Genomic DNA, 20490 nt, shown 5'->3' with positions numbered 1-20490 from the left:
AACCACTGACATGTAAATCTCTAGGAAAAGAAAATGTTTTAGCATTTGTATAATCAGAGCTGTATGGCAAGAGAGAGGGAGAGGTATCTCAGAAAGCAGAAGTGAGGGAATCACTTCTGGAAAACAAATAAAAAACATACAGCATGCAGCAAGCTACTCAGGTTTTTAATACAAGATGTAAAATTAAAAACTGGCAGTCATTATGATAAAAACAAAATCTTTATTTGAACATGCTTGCAGGTTAATCTATAATCTCTAGGACCACCCAAATAATGAAAGTGTAAAATCTAAAAGATGTTTTTGTAGAACACAGATACAAATTAAAAAGGAATTAAATAAAAAAATCATAAAAAAGGCAGTAAAAAGAAACTTCTGAAAAGGTAAAAGATAACTAAAGACATTATTAAGAACACCGCATGACTGAGATAACTATACAGAGTAGAAATTTAATTTGCCTGAAAGGGTTAAGCTTGGTGCATAATGTGCAATTTTTCTTCATTACCTAAGTATATGGTATCTGTTCGAGCTCCCCTCCCTGGAATATCAAGCTGTATATTTGGCTTGAGGCAAGGATTAAACTTAGTACTAGCATTACCAAGAGAATTCAAACAGAACACAAATTATAAACATCTCGGGACAGACAATTCTCAAGATGCATGCTATACAGAGGTCAAAAAAAAAGATGGGGGAGTAGATGTGAAGAGACATTAAAAGCTTCAACCGACATGACGCACCAAATGGAAATACAAAACTAGATAAGTCTTCATTTTTTGAAACCACCCTGTCAACAACAATCTGGACTAGTGCTGCCCATTGCTTGTTATCAGATGGTTGCTCCTGGTGTTCTCACATCACTTTAATTAAAAGGGAAACACTCGAAGTACAGCTATACTTCAGAATGGCAAAAGCAAATGAAAGAAGATGCTTCTTGAAGTCACTGGCGTTCAGAAGCTTAAAATCACAAGGAAAGATAAGAAAGCATATCCAGACAAAACTGTAAACAAGCTGGCAAAAGTACAAAAAGGGATAAAGTAAAATAAGGAGTTAAAAATTGCCAAAGCTAGAGGCCTGGATTCATAAACATATAATATTGGCTTAATAAATGCAGTGTATTATCAGCTTTCTGCACAAAATCATTGTAATCCTTGAATGTTTTGCATGAGCATACAAAGACATAATAGTTAAATCTGTACTAAGGAGAAATACATTTTATTTATTCTGTTCCTAAGCATACAGGAACATTCCTCAAACACAACCAATTTCACATCTGACTTCAGTAAACAGCAAGGCAGAAAAAAAGACAAAACACAAAGCTGTTCATGCAATCATTTCATACAAGATACAAAGTTGTTCTAAACATCTTGTGCCCCAATCAGACATGGTAAGACACTTGCAACATACAATTCTGGTCTTAAATGGGTTGGACTGGTTAGGGGGAGGAGGCATGATTCTTGCTGTCCCTTAAAGTAAAAGAAATATATATTAGCATAAGCTGGATTTTAGTTTACTCATAGCTCTTAATTTCTTTAGTCAAGTACTCTGGACAAAATATAAATAGTGTCAGGGGCAAAGACCCAAAATCTAGGATGATTGGTGTATTTTATTCAAATTCCTTCAAAAAGTTAAAAAGGACAACAGTTTTTGAATCAACATGCATTTTCGGAAGAATAAGACGTATGAAACTCTAACTTTGGCATTACTGAATGTCTATAATACTTGGTGGTTTACCAGGAAATAAAAAAAAAGAGGAATAGTTCAAAAATATGAGGTAAAATCAGGAACATTATGGAAAATAAGGGGCAGTTGAGAGGTATGAGTTTACCTAATAATAAATTGTGAAAAATACATTTATTGAGAAAGGCTCCTAGAGGGAGAAGTCTATCTAAGCCCTAGATAACTTGTATTTCAACAGCAGCTTGAGCATTGCAGAAGTAAGCCAGGAAGGGAGCCGAGTGATGAGAAATAGCCTACTCACTGCGGCACTTGGCTGAGAGAGCACAACCCTTGTAATGTATCTCCAGTGGGGTCTGGGGACCCACCTAGAAGAGGGAGGTTAAAAGTCAGACAGGACTATCTGATGGATAATGTCACCCACTTGACCGAGAGACATTTTGTTGCTGTGCCCACTGCATGTTGACCCCTCACATGCATTGTGGAAATGATATCGCATAAGAAAAATCATCCCTGATGGCTGGCTAGATGAATGCCACACCATGACAAGAAGTCTTATTCATTGTACAAAATAAACTAATAGGAAAAGTCACAGAGGTAGATCTGATGCTCACCAGGCGTATCCCGGTGTTTTGTATAAAGGTCTGGCACCAAACACACACACAAACGTGCGCACACACATGCGGGCGCACACACACACACACACACACACACACACACACACACACACACACACACACACACACACACACACACACACTCTCTCTCTCTCTCTCTATATATATATATATATATACATATATATCTATCTATATAGGTTTACTATGACTTACCTGAATGACAGTCAGTCGAACAGCTGATGTTCGAAATCACAGTGTGCAAGGGGCAGGAAATCGAACCCACATAGATCGACCATGTTTAATCGAGTTGCATTGTGCACTTGACCTTTTGACAAGCGACGTACGGACACTGTGAAAGGAGGTCGTGCTTCAGTGAGGAACAAGTAATTGGCCCATTTCCTCATTGTAGTGCGATCTCGGAGGTGGCATATTTAATGTGCAGGAGGGGGTGCAGGGGACGTAGCCCCCACCTGTAAAATAGTAGAATTAACATACCGTTGGCTGTTGAGTTCAACGGTATGTTAATGTGCATAGCAGGAGGTGAATGATGTCACCTCCTGCTATGTTGAATACATCAAAACTCGGCTGTCGATGTATTCATTTTTGTGGTTTGCTATTCGAAATTCCATATTCAGCATTTTTTGGTTCGACATTTTACATGGTCGACCAAAGCTGATTCGGAATTTCCATAGTAAACCATATATATGTATACACACACACACACACACATATATATATATATATATATATATATATATATATATATATATATTTATATATACATATATACACACACACACACACGTATATATACATATATATATATATATATATATATATATATATATATATATATGGTTCCCCTTCATATGATCGAATGTCTCTAAACTCAAAAGTCATAAACTCGAAACCAGAATCTCGAATTTAGAGAAACTCAAACATATGGAAGGGAAAAAAAAAATTAACACCTTTCAAATGTTTTTGCAGGGGGGCTTTGCCCCCCTGCACCACCCACATGGGGAGCTGTGCCCCCCACACACCTCCAACTTAAATATAACTACTCCGAGATCGCACTATAGTGAAGGAAAGGGAAATCTCCCATTCTGCCCTATACACATAAGTGCAAAACGGAAGATTTTCCATTCCCCCGCTATAGTGCGGTCACAGAACATTCACATTTAAACTGCTAGGGTACAGGGGGACCCAGCCCTCTGCAATAAGGTAAGTTAACTTTTTATTTTTTTAAACCTAAGGCTCCCATTCACAATTTCGAGTGAATGGAAGTTCGAGATTCTGGTCTCGAGATTATGAACTTCGAGCTTCCATCCATTCGATCTTGTGACGGGGAACTATATATATATATATATATATATATATATATATATATATATATATATATATATATATATATATATATATATATAGATATACATATAAACACAGAGGGGGGGGTACTTGAATGTCCACATTCCCAAGCCACACAATATCAATCACAAAAGACTGATACTCAAAAATACAAAACAAACCTAAAAAATAAAAAATGTTTTATGTAGAGGGCAAGCCTCCCTGCACCCCACACAGTCTTGAATAACTATATATAGCAACTCCAAGATTGCACAACAGCTGGGAAAGGGCAAATTTCCACTCCCTGCTATACCACAACCTCACAGAAATGGCCACCGGCATTTTTGTTCATGTGAGATATCAGTCTCGCAAGCCAGTAAAAACAAAACCTTTGTATATATACATCTGTAATAAATACATAGAGACAGGTATATATAAATAAAGACAGGATCATATACATATATATATATATATATATATATATATATATATATATATATAGATATATATATATATATATATATAAATATATATGGGTGTACTTTACATGATCGACATTTCAAAATGTTCAAGACCATATGGCCGAGACCATATGATCAACATGTAAAATGTCGAACATGTAAAGAACAAAAAAAAAAAAACAACAAACACTCACCTGCTAGTAGGGGGGCAAGCACCCCTGTACCCCCCACAGCCCCTGTAACTTAAATATACCAACTCCGAGATCGCACTACAGTGCAGGAATGAAAATCTTTCCATTCCGCACTTTACGGAAATGCCGGTTCCGCATGGTCGGCATTTCAAAAGTCGATCATATGGTCTTGGCCATATGGTCTTCGACATTTTGAAATGTCGACCATGTCAAGGGGACCCATATATATATATATATATATATATATATATATATATATATATATATATATATATATATATATATATATATATATATATATATATATATCAATAGATTAGATATATATTAGATATGTGTGTGTGTACACATATAATTATATATATATATATATATATATATATATATATATATATATATATATATACATATATATATATATATATACATATATATTTCTATACATATATATATATACACACACACACACACACACACACACACACACACACACACACACACACACAAATGTGTGTGTGCACGTATACATATAGATTCTATGTGAAATTCTAGAAAAAGCTTTATCTACAAGGCTTACTCATAGCTAAGTACAACTGAAGATGTCCAGAAGAGCTTAAAAATCGTCCACTGGTGAAAGATAAAGTGGAAAATACAGCCTGTCTGTCTGCAACCTGAAGAAGCTGTTATTATAAATGAAGGCCATCATTAAAGGAAGACTCACACTTAGAAATGATTTATGTGTCGACTCATGCATGCAGAGATGTTTGTATACTGAAGGGCAGTGACGCAAGATCTTGCTCTACTGAAGTAGTAGGTAAATGCTTCGAACTCAACTTACACACAACAACCATGTGTTCTAAGACCTAGCTCACTGTGTAGACCCAAACACTGTTTTTTGTTATTTGATTGCCAGAACTGAAGCTTTGAGAATTTATATGGCAGTAACCAATGGGACATCCTATACTTGTATTTCTAAATAAGGGAAACATGCCACAAAAAGATAAGTCTATGTGCTCCTACTACACTATAGTAAATGATGATGTTTCTAATTTTGTGGTTTTATGAAGAATTAAGAACATCGTATGAGCTCAGTAAGCAGCTGTTTACTGTATGGCATAAGTCTTAGCAAGGCCATACTAAATGAAGGTAAACGGCTATTACAAAAACAAGCTGGTATGTGATCATGTCATTGTAATGCCAAAGAAATCTACTTAACAAGTGTGTTATTTTACCCATCAGCATAGCTGTTACTACAATAGCAGGGTTGCCCTTGCCTTAATATCAGCTCTGTCTTGTCCCTCCTCATAAATACATGCTTGTCACTAGTACGACAGCACAGTTGGTATCACTTGAATGTAACTTCTGCCATATTATCACTCACAATAAAGGACTTTGGAATGCTTGCACCAGTCTGTGTCAATATCATGGTAAATGCAAATATATCCAAGGGATGCTCACAGCAACAACTGGTGCTAATCTTTGACAAGACAAACCCATTTGGTACAAACTGCCATTAACACAGCAGGAACACACATCTAAGGAACAAAAACAGAACAGAATTGTTAGCAAAATCAGAAATGACTGCAGGAGGTACCAGCATGCTACAGTGCTCTGTGCTTTAGGACTCAAATGGGACCCATTAATGAAAGGTCTTGTTTTTGGCTTGAAGTGCTGGGTATTCCATACAAAGATAACCGCCTGTATACATTTTGCAATTTACAAAGGGATGTGTACCTTTCCTACTGCACGAATGTAAGTCCTCACTGTCTTAATGGCATTTTGAGTGACAGCAATTCTAAATAATGTGTCCACTAGAATATTAAGACACAAAGCAATAGGATATCAAGATGACAGAAACTTAAGACTTGAAGGTCTCCCTTGATTTGCATGTTGTTCACTTTTAGCTTTGATGACAACATTAGCAAGATATGTACAGCAATTATCCATAATACAACCCATACCAACCAATTTAGTGTAGCCAGAAGGTGTGACTTAATATTCTGAAACGTAAAGTGAAGGGGTCCTTTTGTCAAAGGGGTTACTATGAAGTGGGATTTTTGCCTTACCCCATACTGGAGAAATCCCTAAGCTGATTATATTTTTATTGGGGTGCATGAGGCTGGGACAGGCTTTGCCTCAAGGAAAAAAAAAGGTTACACTAAAGCATTGTTTTAGTGCAATTTTTTGGACATTTTTGAATTCAAAATTTCATTTGAAAGCTTTCGAGAAAATGTCATAGAGTGTTAATGCAGTTTTTACACAGAGGACTGAAACCCAGTGTAACTTCTGTGCTAGAAATGAAGTCCTCTGTACAGCCAAATGGACATTATTTATAAGCCATTATAAATCTCTTGTGTCGAAGGGCATGTTTAGTTCTCTGGAAACATGACCCATACAAAAGTGTGCAGAAACATTTTGACTAGCATTTTAACGGATTAACCGACTGAAACACCTCAGGTTCATTAACAGCCGTCAGAAGGATCTGGCAGTGGTGACCCCATGGCCACCTACAGCACCACTGCCATCACCCACTGGAGCAGGATGACATATACCACTGCCATCACCCACTGGAGCAGGATGACATATACCACTGCCATCACCCACTGGAGCAGGATGACATATACCACTGCCATCACCCACTGGAGCAGGATGACATATACCACTGCCATCACCCACTGGAGCAAGATGGCATATACCACTGCCATCACCCACTGGAGCAGGATGACATATACCACTGCCATCACCCACTGGAGCAGGATGACATATACCTGGTGCATCACTTCTCAAAAGGGAGACCACACATTATGAGGAAACTTGGTGTAATGGTTCCTGAGAACTTCCAAACAACACTCCTGATGAATACAATACAGCACCCACATTTTCTTTTATTTATAAAGGGCAACTTCATGTAAATCTGTGGCAGGTCTAGACACCTAGTGGAGTAATCACTGGCTCTAGATGATGGTCACTGTTGATTCGACACTCCAATCCCATGTGCAAAATAGGAAAAAAAAAGGTTGTGAATGGATGGAACTTCATGTAAATGTTTTTTTTTTTAATCATTAGATATTGCTCATTTTGGTGGGTGGTTGTGTCTTTTTGCCACCACTAACTATGGATCATCAGCACCTTTTCAACCTAATGATCAATGTATCCATTTGTCACCAAAGTTTAGAGTCTGCTGAGAAAGAGGCCATCACTTAGGCAGTCATCAGGGATGGATCACATTTTTTTTCCTATTTTTACCCTACACCCCTGCTCATGCTCAGTTCCACAAAGGGAAGGAAGGATATGCAGTGGGTTACCAGTGCTGGTCAGTCCTTTACATATGTCAGCAAGCAACCTCACCTATTGACTCTAACCACAGCAGGATGTTTCATTGTTCTCCAGCATGGAAAGTGTACCATGCCTGTGTGGTCACTGAGTGTGCACAATCCCTCACCTCCTCTCATGGGGGGGGGTGGGTAAGTGGGCCACACTCATTTATTTCTCCTCCTCCCCACCCTGCCTGGTTACTCCAGCACTGAGGCTGTTAATAAAACCTTGGTCACCCGTCCTGCAGTCAAAAATCCATCCTTCTGTGTCACAGAGCCAAGCTAGAGAAGACACCACATATTAAAAGTGCGTGAAGTAATCATTTCACCTTGATTGCTGTCTACAGCTCTCTGTACAATATGTTTGCCTCTCTTGAAATCCTGGCCTATTTCTTTCTGGAATTTGTCAAAGCATCTAATACACCACATGACCCATGACAACAGACTCTGTTACTGTGAGGTGAGTTGTTATTCACAGTCATTTGAGCAGCACAGACATGAATGACAAAGAACTTGACACCTATAACTGTAACAGAAAAAGAATGGGTGAGGGGCAGCTGCAAGTAAAACACAAAGAAAATGTGCAAAAACAAAGTTGCTGTTTCCAGGTAAAAAAAATAAATAAATAACATAGAATAATAAATGCCTGTTTAGGCGCTGTAAATCTCACATATCAAATTGTGTCACTAAGAAAAATAAAAAGACTTGGTCTCCCGAGACCCCTAAACAAAGCTAGTAATTCAGTATTATGTGCACTCTGGGACAACAGCCTTAGTTGGAAAAAATCACATTTGCGGTGGTGGTGCTACAGTAGCATTGTCGCCTCACAGTTAGACGTTGCACGTGAATGGGCATTCCTTTGTTGAAGGTTGTGCGTTAGGCCCGGCAAGCCAGCATGTAAAAATCTACTGCCAATCATTAGCGGACTGGAGTTCCGCTGTGGCGACCCCTAACCGGGAAAAGCCAAAAGACAGTTAGTAAGGTAGTCTCCCACCAATACATTTGTAAGTGAAACATTATCATAAGAAGTGATACAAAAACATTATTATTGCAAAGAAAATCTAAGAATGACAAAATACATGTTTAGTTTCTCACTTAGTTGTCCTGTAAGTTTACCTACAATAAACTAGTGAATTAAAAAATTTGACTTTTGACCAGCAACAACATTTAAAGATAGATTGATAGATTAGGCAGACAGACAGATGGTAGCTGCATACATATGTATGTACACTCACACCCACACCCACACATGCACACTGATGCAGTGAGTGGAAGCAGGACAGCACAAGAATACAGATCTTTCCTGTAAAAACTTACTTTTAACCTTACCACAAAATGAAGTTTTATAGAAACACCCCTCAATGTCCAGCGCAATGTATAACATACAAGCAGCATGTACATCACTGTTTGGCCTAATGCTAGTTAAGGCTAACTGTAATGTGCAAAGAGCTGTACAGCAGTTATGCACAAAACACTGAATCCATGGGAAAACAAGGCATCACCCAGAGACAGTCATGGATTATTGCCAAATTATACATCCCTTTCTTTGCTTAATACATTTTTTCAATCATAGCATGGTAATTTTAGTATCACAGCACCTCCTGGAGTCCATAATGTGTCACAGCTTCCAATGGTTTATACAGGGCCATTTTAATCCTAGATAATTATCCCATGTGAGAATCAAACCCTGCACCTTGTGTCTGTAAGGTGAACACCTTAACCATTATAACAACCCTCCCTACTAAAGGACAAGTTATCCTCAGGAAAAGACCACCATGAACACCTAGATTAATGAATAGTGGACAATAGGGTATGCATAAAGTCAGCAAGAATTAACAAGACTGACTTCTGGATAACAGAATTCACTGCAGGTAGGTATAGATGTTAAAAATGACTCACAGCAGAGTATGCCAATACTCTGGGCATATGTCCCTACAGAACGACACCCAAGTGTCACCTGCATACTGGTGCTTTCAGACTGTCCAGAAGTTTAGTAATACTGACAGCTGTCTGAAACCTCGCCCAGAGCTGTTTGTAAATGCCAGTGCTTTCCCTAAGCCAGTCAGTCTTCTGATGGCTTAAGTCTACTTCCAAACTTGTAATGTCAGCTTTGAAGGCAGAAATCAGGGCAATATCCTCATATAGCAACAAGAGTAGGATTAACAACGTCTTTTATATATGCAGTGACAGGACACGCAATGTAGCTGGTAACTACAGTGTGTGTGTGTGTGTGTGTGTGTGTGTGTGTGTGTGTGTGTGTGTGTGTGTGTATGTGCGCATGCTCATGAGTGTCTGTGGGTGGGTAGGGATGTGTGTGTGTGTGTGTGTGTGTGTGTGTGTGTGTGTGTGTGTGTGTGTGTTTGTGTGTGCTCATGCGTGTGTCTGTTTGTGTGTTTGTGTATGTATGTGTGCATCTGTGGGTGGATCAGTGTGTGTGTGTGTGTGTGTGTGTGTGTGTGTGTGTGTGTGTGTGTGTGTGTGTGTGCGCTCATGCGTGTGTCTGTATGTGTGTTTGTGTATGTGTGTGTGCATCTGTAGGTGTGGGTGGATCAGTGTGTGTGTGGGTGCGTGTGTGACCATGTGCATTTGTGTGTGTGTGTGTGTCTTTCACCATGCATTTGTTTTCCTGGCAAGACAACAACTTATAACACTCCTTGCCATTTGTTGGACCTAGTCGGTTACTGATACTGTGACATGTTTTGTATTGTACTGTATCCTGTAGTTCTTGGACTTGACTTAGCAATACTGAGCAAGTTTCACCACAAATACATCACTGTTGCTTACATAAAGAAAAACTGTTCCACACAGAATTCTGCAGGGAATCTGGAAGACTCCTTTGGGCAAAATATGACGTGTTTGATATGGTATGTGGCTATGTTTATTTTAGTTCTGTGGGGAGAACATCTAGAAACTTTTCAGGGTGGCCTCCACACAGTAACCTATAATGGGTATGCTTTCCTTGTCTTAGCCCACATCACATGCATCGGCACAGCACTCACTTGGAGATTATGATTCACGCATGTGGTCGGTAAGGAAGCAGTTCTGCATATTTTAGGAAGCACTGCACTTAGAAAATAACAGAATCCAGGGTACTGAAATATTTTCCTGTTACTCAGGCCAACTGCTTTTTTCATAGATGGAGGTACAGAATTGCAGCAGAAGCAGGTGTGTCCCTAGATACTGTTTAAAAGATGGTATATGACGGATGTCCTAGGACTGAAACTTCTAAACCTGTTAAGCTGTCATTTGCACCTTCTTACGTTTTTCTTAATTTTTATACACTTCGTTAAACATCTTGGGTTCACATTTAAGCCTTTTTTAGTCTATCTTTCATGAAATTGTCTAGATTTCGTTTGCTTTCAGCTTCATCGCATGAAGTGGTGTTTCATCACAAATCACATATTGTGAACTGAAAGAATGCTAAGTTTTCTGAAGTTATATATGACAAGATTTTCAGTGCAACCAAATTATGCAGTGTTTTATCTTTTCCTGCATTTCATGTGTTTGATTTATGCAATAAATACCAACTTTGTTGGCTGGAGATTTGGGGCCTTTCACATCATCTATATTTGCCTTTTTGAGGAGTTTAGTTTAAGAAATGGATGACACCTTTCCTAGCCCAGTTAAGATGCCTGTGCAATAAAATTTTCCATCAATGTGTTATACTAACATATAAAGAGCGCTCATTAAATGGCAGGAAGAACAACTTCTGAAGCCTGACTTGCTCTTTCTTAAAACAGCTTATATTTGACTTTTTATTAGCCTTTATCATGTTTGCTGTATGCCTGATTTATTTTACTTCTAAATCATTCAGATATTCAAATGTTACCTCTCTGTCTTTTACTTCTCTTTACTGCAGTTAGGAGTTTTTATTTGATTTTAGGTGTCTTTCTAAATCAACACTAGTCATGTTAATAAGAGCAAATCAAAGGCATATGTGCAAACGTTTTTTTTTTTTTTTGCAGTGTCAGTCACATTCCACGGTCTTTTGCTTTGTAACAGACAGTAGATTCACTTCAGCTGAGGTCAGTAAATGTCTAACAACTGAGTCCTATCAGGTTTAACTCTAACTAAAATAAGCTGTGCCTTCTATTGGCGAAAAACATAAAAACAAATCATTCTAAATGAAGCAGGGTGACAAAAAAGCTTTCTGTAACACTATAAAAACTGGTCATGTTATATTGTAAAACCACCCCTAAAGAACAGTGTTCCTGATATGGTCAATCTCATCTAACTAATAAAGCGTAAGTCATGCTGAACTGGTAACAATCAGTTATTTACATTTTCTCACCAGAATCTTTGATAATTCCAGGACTGTCTCCTTTCAGAAATGTGTTATGTGTATCCTTTCTTCCTTTCTTCATAAGAACAATTTGAACTATCCTGTGTATCATTAGAAGTCTGTATCTGGCTTACAAAAATGGGCATTGAAATTAAATAAAGGAATGCTTTCCTCAGTAACGCTTTCATACATGCTAATATTTCACTAGTGCTGTCAAAGGTCACCCTCCCACTGTATAAAGGATGCACACTACTAATTTACTAAGCTTTAGTGGAATAGGCCACATACCTTGCTACGGAGGGCCTGTTCTGAGCCAGAAATAAACGGAATGCTCATGTTGTACAGTTAGACAGGAAACTAACAACACTAAAACCAGTATCATACAAGGACAACAGGTACGCAGTACAGCAGCAATTGTTTTATCACAGACAAGCTGGCATAGATGTGATAATATAATAAGTCACAAAACTTTAGGGCTAAGTTAAATAAATTATATGTGCCTTCTGGAAAACAAGTAGGTGACACTCAGTCTCATCAGACCAGTATATCATACAGTGCTGGGAAACATGCATGTAGGGAATATATATAAAACAAGGACACTATTATTGATTCAGCATAGCTCAGGTTAAACCAGTAGACTTACTAAGTACATCTGTACATCGATCACATTTCTGGGAGACAAAAAAAAAAAACACAGCAATATTAGTATGCAGAATATGGAGCTTATGGAAGTCCTTACCTCACAAACAATGTAATGGGACACTTAGTCCTGTAGTGCTGTCATTGCGCTAGGGAAAACTATTACCATCTCATCACATGACTGTAATAGACATGACCAACAGGACATCACAAGACAAAAGGCCTTTGTTTTCAAAGAAACATACCAGCCTTTAGTATGGCTGGTGATAAGCGATAGGAGAGCTCACCCTGATAACTGATGTTAAAGCAAGTTTCTGTGCAACCATGTTAACTTTCTGAAGTTATTCATACAATGTACTGTCTATACTGAGGTAATACAACACCAACTTTGACGTTTAAATGCCTATCTATTCATATACTGTACTGTTTTTTTTTTGTAAAACCCTGGCTGAGCTTTAAAAAGGTTCACTAGGATCAATGTTTACCCTAGTCAACAAATATATAAATAAACAAATAATTAACTGAGAAGAAAAACTACATTAGAACTGTGTTTGAGTTGAGAAAAAATAATTTGTTGATAGTAAATACACAGAAGAATATACCCTAGTTTATTCCACCTTCCAAAACATGCTCCCCCAAAACATGTTATTTGATTGGCTATTCCAAATGTGTGTGAGAGAGAGAGAGAGAGAGAGAGAGTGTGTGTGTCCAAATGTGTGAGAGAGAGAGTGTGTGTGTGTGTGTGTGTGTGTGTGTGTGTGTGTGTGTGTGTGTGTGTGTGTGCGCGTGCATCTATTAATCTATTATAAATTGCACTGATCCTTGTTTGTGGGGTGTCTAATGGCTAAAAAACATTCACTTCTTTGTAAAAATAAATTAAAACAATTTACCATCACTCTAAAAACATAAAATGTGTATGCTGAGTGTACATGATGCTAAAACAACCACAAAACATTGCAATTAATGCTAACCAGAGCAGAAATAACTAGCATACTTTAGATTGTCACAACATACCAGATCAAATAAGATATGTGAGACAATTCTGATTGCAAACAAGATAAGGCTACGACAAGTGATGCATGCTGGATAAAAAAACAAAAATAAAAAAGACTACACATTAGCATACCTAACAGAATATGATTTATTAATAATGGCTATTATTTCCTAAAGGGAAAAATTTGGTTGTTGAAATGAACCTCTAAGTGACTTGTAAGGAAAATAATTACTTAACAAAAAATGTTAATACAGCTTAAAGTTTTCCAAAATGACAGGCTTTTGATATGAAAATATTATGTGGTATTCATATTGTTACGCAATGTGCTAGGAGACATAGTCATGCAGTCAACAAAATATTTGGGATCTTACTTTTTATATCTCCCCAAATAAATATGGTTCCCTGTTGAAATATCGTCATTTGAAATTCAGAGTGCCAACAAGTCCAAAAAATGACCTAAAACACAGAAGAGCTAATCTTTAAACTTTCTCTTCTCATTTAAACTTCTTTTTGCAGGGAAAGCAAGCCCCCCTCCAAACTTATATATACCAACTCCGAGATCGCCATACCCTCACAGAAAAAGGAATATTCTGAGAAATGGCATCTCAGACTTAGTACATGTAAGCCTGTTCTTTCAGCCATTCCGTTTCCTTATTTCGGGACTCACTCTAGCGGGTCCCAACATTTCACATGGTTACCAATAAATATTAACAACACTGTAGTGCATGCAGCACAGTGATTACATTCAAGTATTCAGAATAAAGACAAATCAGTTAAGTGCTAGAGTAGCTCAAGACCAAACATTAACAAATGTTAAGCACCCTCTGCGTAAGTTGTTAAAGTCAAGTCTTGGTCTATGCAGTAAAATCTGCCAGTACTGAAGACAGCAGCAGAATACAAGATTTCTACCTGCTGTCTGTCTGTAATGTGTTCTGACTTCCTGTTATACTTAAGAAAGTTACTAAAATAACAGGGTGTGTGTTCACCTACATTTTCCGAAGGATAAAAAGTCTGAAACCCATATATATGTCATTATTGTCTTCAAGCCACAGTAATTTGTCCAAAAAACACAGACTTTATGAAGAATAGACAAAACATATGAGGCAAAACTCTGGACATTCTGCAAAAATCTGGACAGTGTAGAGGCATGGAAGGTGAGTTTTAATGTAAGGGACTATGCGTTACACTACCTTTCTGATAGTGCTCGCTAAATGGCCAAGTGCTTTACAGTTCTGAAAGATGGCATAACCTTTAGGGTTATTTTTCCTTTCTTTTTTACTGTAAGTTGTAGTACCTGGTGCAGATAAAGCTCTATGCACTACAAAGAATTATGATCAGGGTTTCTCATCATAACCTTAAATTATGTGTTCTCAACATGGATGCCAAGATTCACCTCTCAAGCTTCACTCTCAAGGTGAATTTCTTGTCATCCATGTCTTGAACACATAATAAATAGGTTATGATTGGCGACCCGCACATAATTCTGCATGTTGTAAACAAGTCAGTATTGGGTACTACTTACCCAACCAAGGTGTTGTGTGGTTCAGAGACCAGAGAACATACACAGAAAAAAGTAATAAGGTCAGCAGGATAACAATCACTAAAGCTTGACTAAGATCACAAACTTCAATAGTAAAACTGAATAAAGTTTTTGTATGCCATATTCTTGCAGCAAAATTGTGGGCAGGCCTGTAAGAAAGTGGTTGTTCTCACTGCTAACAAATCCCTGATGAGTCTACATGTGCAGAGGCAAGGTATCCACTTGTGCTGAGAGAGTTGAATATGACTGATACCCATGTGATGGAAGGCCAGCTTTGGAGGCATAAGAGTGATGAGGCTTTTCTTGCTTGTCTGTAGAGGGTGGGGGCAAGGTTCCTCTCAGGAGTATACTTCCTGCCAGTGAATCAGTGGTGGAGACAATGGAGAGGATGAAATGTTTCTGCATTCAAGAGAAGGAGGAAACCCGGTGCTATATCACTTAGGTAACTGAGTAACATTCCTTATAATACATTTATTCCAGGTTCACCTGGATTTTTAAACTGTTGGAAAAGCTTAGAAATTTGAGATATTTTAGTATCTATGCACTGTTACTTCCATAAATGTGGATAGCAGATCTTGTTCAGAAAATGCAGTGTGCAGCCGGTGTTACTCTGGACTGAGTCACAAAGCCTGTGCTTAACTATAAAATGGCATGCAAAGACAGTGCTTCAAATGGAGCCCTCTTAAATAATTATTTACGAATTGTGGAATACTGAACTTAACTGAGCTTTCTTTGTTCCTTCTTACACAGCAGCCTAACACCACACTGACGTCAAATTAGGGAGGCAGACAGCAAGTAACTCCTGTTCTGAACAGGTTAGTAAGTCATTTTTAAGCAAGAGTTATGACTGGATTAAATTACCTTGTTTTAAAATGAAAAGCACATTTATATCTACTAAGAAAACACAAATAACACTAATACAAGCTTTACCCTCAAAACAGTTTCCACCACTTCAATCAAAAGCATGCTCTCCAAACTAAAAACCTCATCAACAGCAGCCAACCTACTTCCCAGCTATTTCTTGAAACTTACAGCAGATGCTATTGCTATCCCAGTCTCTACTCTCATAAACAGATCAGTTGTTGAAAACTATGTCCCAAACTCTGAAAAATATCCTATGTTACACCCATACATAAAGGCAGGACCTCCACTGAACTTAATAACAACAGACCTATTGCTTTATTCTCCCCCCTGGCCAAAAGCCTAGAAAAATGCATCCATACCCAGGTGCTAAAATATCTCCTAGACAGCAACATCCTGTCACCTACTCAACATGGTTTCAGACATGCCCATAGTACCACTACAGCCCTCCTCTGCTTCATAGACACAGTAAACCATCTCAAAAAACGAAAACCTGCAGGTGTCAACTCTTTTTTTGGATATGTCCAAAGCATTTGACACAATCTCGCACCAAATCCTGCTAAACAAACTAAACCAATATCACCTATCAAATTCCACTCTTAGCTGGTTCCAAAGCTACTTAACTGACCGGTACCAAGCTGTAAAATGGGAAAATTCTCTCTCTCCTCAGCTGCCCATAACTATAGGAGTCCCACAGGGTTCTAGCTTAGGACCACTACTATTCACAGTCTTCACAAATGACCTCCATACCTCCATACAGCATGCATCTATCATTCAGTATGCAGATGATACTACCTTAATCTGTGCTGCACAAAACATTCCCACCCTCCTGCAAACAACTCAACCAGCATTCTCTGACATTGAAAACTACCTTACCAAAGCCCAACTTATCCTCAATCCAAAGAAAACTCAGCTTATGATTATAACCAGTTTTAACAAAAACACTGATAACAGTCAATTCACTATCTACTCCACAAATGCTACTCCAATCACTCCAGTGGCAGAGGCTAAACTATTGGGAATAACCATAGACTCCCACCTAAAATTTGATAGTCATTTCAACTTAACTATTAAAAACGTACATGCCAAACTGGAATCACTCTACCTTTTCAAACCATTTCTTACCAACAACACAAGATCAGCCATTGCTCGCTCCCAACTTCTATCCACCCTACTCTATGCATCTCCCATTTTTACTAATCTCAACAAAACTGAATTAAGCAAAATGGAAGCCTGCTATAACAGACTTGCCTGCATTGCTGCAAATTGCTCATACAAAACTTGTCACTGTACTGCTTTGAGACAGCTCCACTGGCTTGAACTGCCCAACCTCCTAACCTACAATCAGCTCTGCCTCTGTCATTCTATCTATTACCTCCCCAATAAGTGTCCTGCCCTCAGAAACCTAGTACAACATCACTCAGCCAAAAGGCCTCTTAGATCATCAAGCAAACTACTACTGGAAGTCACCAACAGCTACAACAGCTTTGGAGAAACACTATATAGTAGTTCAGTGGCTAAAAAATGGAACTCGCTCCCCACTAGCATTCAAAACACATCGTCCAAAGCCTCCTTTAAAAACTTCATTAGGCAACATCTCAAGCAAAGTTGGCAGTGCCATGATTGCTCCCCAGGCTAGTGAAAGTGGATAAGGTACACATACTAAACCTAGAGTACTTGATAATAGTTTTCACTCTTACTCACAAACACTGGCTAATGTACAATGTATGCACTGTACCTATGTACTATGTATGTATTCTACCTATGTTCCAAATTTCAGCTGTACACCACAAATCTATTAATTACCTTTATTTTTAAATTAATATTTTCTTGTTTGTTCTCGCCACTGTAACTGTTGATGTGCTGCATACCACTGTAAAAACATGTCTCTTGTAATCTGTGTGTATACTGATCATGTCTAAATATCTAAATGTATCTGTAATTTTTCTATGTGGAGCTTTTCTCCCTGGGCCTCTGCTGAAAAAGGGCCTTTTCAGCTGAGTCAGACACCCCCGGTTAACAAATGTAAAATAAAATAAAATAAATAAAATGTAATAAATGTGGTTGAAACTGTCTGTAAATGAGAAATATTTAATGAATCCATTAACAAGGGGCTCCACTCTCTCCAAGCTCTCCTCACCATGGAGAATGCAGACATCTGTGGAGTTACACAAACATGGTTTAAAGCCACAGAAAGTACCCCAGCAGTGCAAAGATTCAGTGCCTTCAGCATATTTAGACCAGAAATTGCACAGACAGGGACTAAAGATGGAGGTGTCTCAATCTACATCAGTAACAAGCATACCTCTAGGTTTGTTAAACAGGATGATGCACTGGAATTCCTCCAAGTGCAGATCATCATAGACAAAGTCCCATACCATATCCTAACAAGCTATAGGTCACCCTCTATGTCCTATGAAACCCATAGCACAGAGTTCGACCTACTGCAGACACTCACCAGTCATCCAAATAACATACTCATGGGGGACTTGAATTATCCCTCTATAAACTAGGATTACTACACGACCCTTAATTTCCAGGTGCAGAGATTCTTAGACTTGGTAAATACCAGTGCATACACCTACTAGAAGTACAGAGGTACTTGAGGTGCAATCATATTGAACCTGGTATTCCCAAATATGGGAGAATGCTGCACACCCCCATGTTACTTGATAAGGTCAATCGACAGAACAGTCTCCTTCAAAATAAATTCTATAATTCCAGCAAACTCTGCAACAATCAGAAACTACTCCTACGCAAACTACCATCTATTAAGTGACCACCTGTTAAAATTTCAAGTCCCTCCAAACAGTAGACTATGTGGAATTATTCACAGAAGCTCTATGCAACCATGTCAAAGATAGCATAGAGGCTGCAGTGACTACGAGAAGTAAGCCCAAGACTAACTAAAAAAAACAAGCCAGCCTAGTTGGAATCCAAAATTAAACTCACTTATCAAAGTGAATAGACAACTAAGACAACTAATTTAGTCCAACAAAGCAAGTTTTGAGGTAAAGGTAGCATCTCAGGCCAAAAACAAAAAAAGGCCTTCTTTAGATATGTTTAAAACCTCAAAGGCAGTATACAATAGTCTGCACAACTGGTGGTAAATTGAGTCACATTTGCAGAACTAAGAGATATAGCAAATCTTCTGGCTGACATATTAAGCTCCAACTTTACCTCCTCTCACCCCAAGCTGCTCCCTCAGGAAATACCATCTAACATAATCCCTCCAATTATTAGTAAGTAGCAGGTCCTAGATGCACTCTCTAAGGTCAAGAATACAGCTTTGATGGGCCTCCTAAACAGCCTGAAATGTGACCTCTCAGGGCCACTGGTATCATTATTCAACCATAGCCTCCAAAAAGGCTTTCTGCCATGGGAATAGAAGACTACAATGGTCATTCCTCTGAACAAGGGTGGACCATCAATGGATCCCAGGATTTACAGACCTGTTAGTCTGACTATATGTAAAACCATGAAAAGAATTATCATGGAAATGATTAACAAAGACATAACCTTCAGACATTGGATTCAACCCAGTCTAGATTCGTCAAAGATAGGTCATGCCTACTCAACCTGGTGGACTTCTTTGAGAAAGTCATCATGGCTATGGATGAGGGCAAACCGGTACATACTGCCTGCCTTCACCTAGCTTAGGCATTTGATACAACATCCCACTCAGGCATTGTAAACAAACTAATGGAATTAGGCATAAACCCCTATGTAATTTGATAGATAGCCATCTGGCTCATAGACAGGACACATAAAGTTAGGATTGGAGAGACCACTTCCACAAAGAGGCGGGTAGCCAGTGGAGCCCCTCACAGCTCAGTGCTGCATCCGCTCCTCTTTTGCATTTATGTTTTGGAAGTCAAGGCCAGTGTTAAGGGCCCCTGACTTATCAAGTTTGCAGATGATTGCAAGCTAGGAACAATCATAGAAACTCTACAAGATGCTAACATCCTACAGGCAGTTCTAACACATACAAATGACTGGTGCCAAAGCCCTGGGTTAAAATTCATTGCCAAGAAATACACAAAATTTACCTTTTGTGAAGTCAGCCACCCAGGGAAGGTACCTCATTGATAAAACACCCCTAAAAGTAGACACAATATTTATGGAATTGGGGACTTATGTAGATAATATCCTAGCTTTTGACAGCGTGTGTCTAAGGCTGTAAGAAAAATCATTCTATGCCACTCAACTTATAAGTAAGGGCATGACATGTACGTCCAGGGAAATCATAGTGCTACTGTACTCAGCCATGATCAGAACTACCACCTGACCAGGCACATGCAACAACTGGAACTTACATAGACATTCCTCACAAAATACAGGGCATAAACACAATGTTTTTTTGCAGATCACCTCAAAGCCCTATCTCTATATTCTGTTTCCTACATACTGTTGAGAGGCGATTTATGGCTAGCATACAAGGCATTCTTGGATCCCACTCTGATGGACCTTCTGAATATCCACAAAATGAAGAGAACCAGAACTACTTGACCTATGGATTTAAACTTTGCTTGCAATTTAAATAGGACATGCAGCTAGAGGGACAGGCATGTGT

General features: G+C 38.5%; 1 protein-coding gene across 12 annotated transcripts in view; it reads right to left on the bottom strand.

Annotated features, from left to right (window-relative positions):
• TCF4 (transcription factor 4) overlaps window positions 1-20490 on the bottom strand; it is a 2211973-nt gene that overhangs the window by 393361 nt on the left and 1798122 nt on the right. The window lies entirely within an intron of this gene.

This window comes from Protopterus annectens, chromosome 1.part1 (assembly GCF_019279795.1).
Source record: "Protopterus annectens isolate FY-2018-M chromosome 1.part1, PAN1.0, whole genome shotgun sequence".
In the NCBI taxonomy this organism is placed as follows: Eukaryota; Metazoa; Chordata; order Ceratodontiformes; family Protopteridae; genus Protopterus; species Protopterus annectens.
Note: the sequence above shows the minus strand (reverse complement) of the source record. Positions and strands in the feature narration are given on the sequence as shown.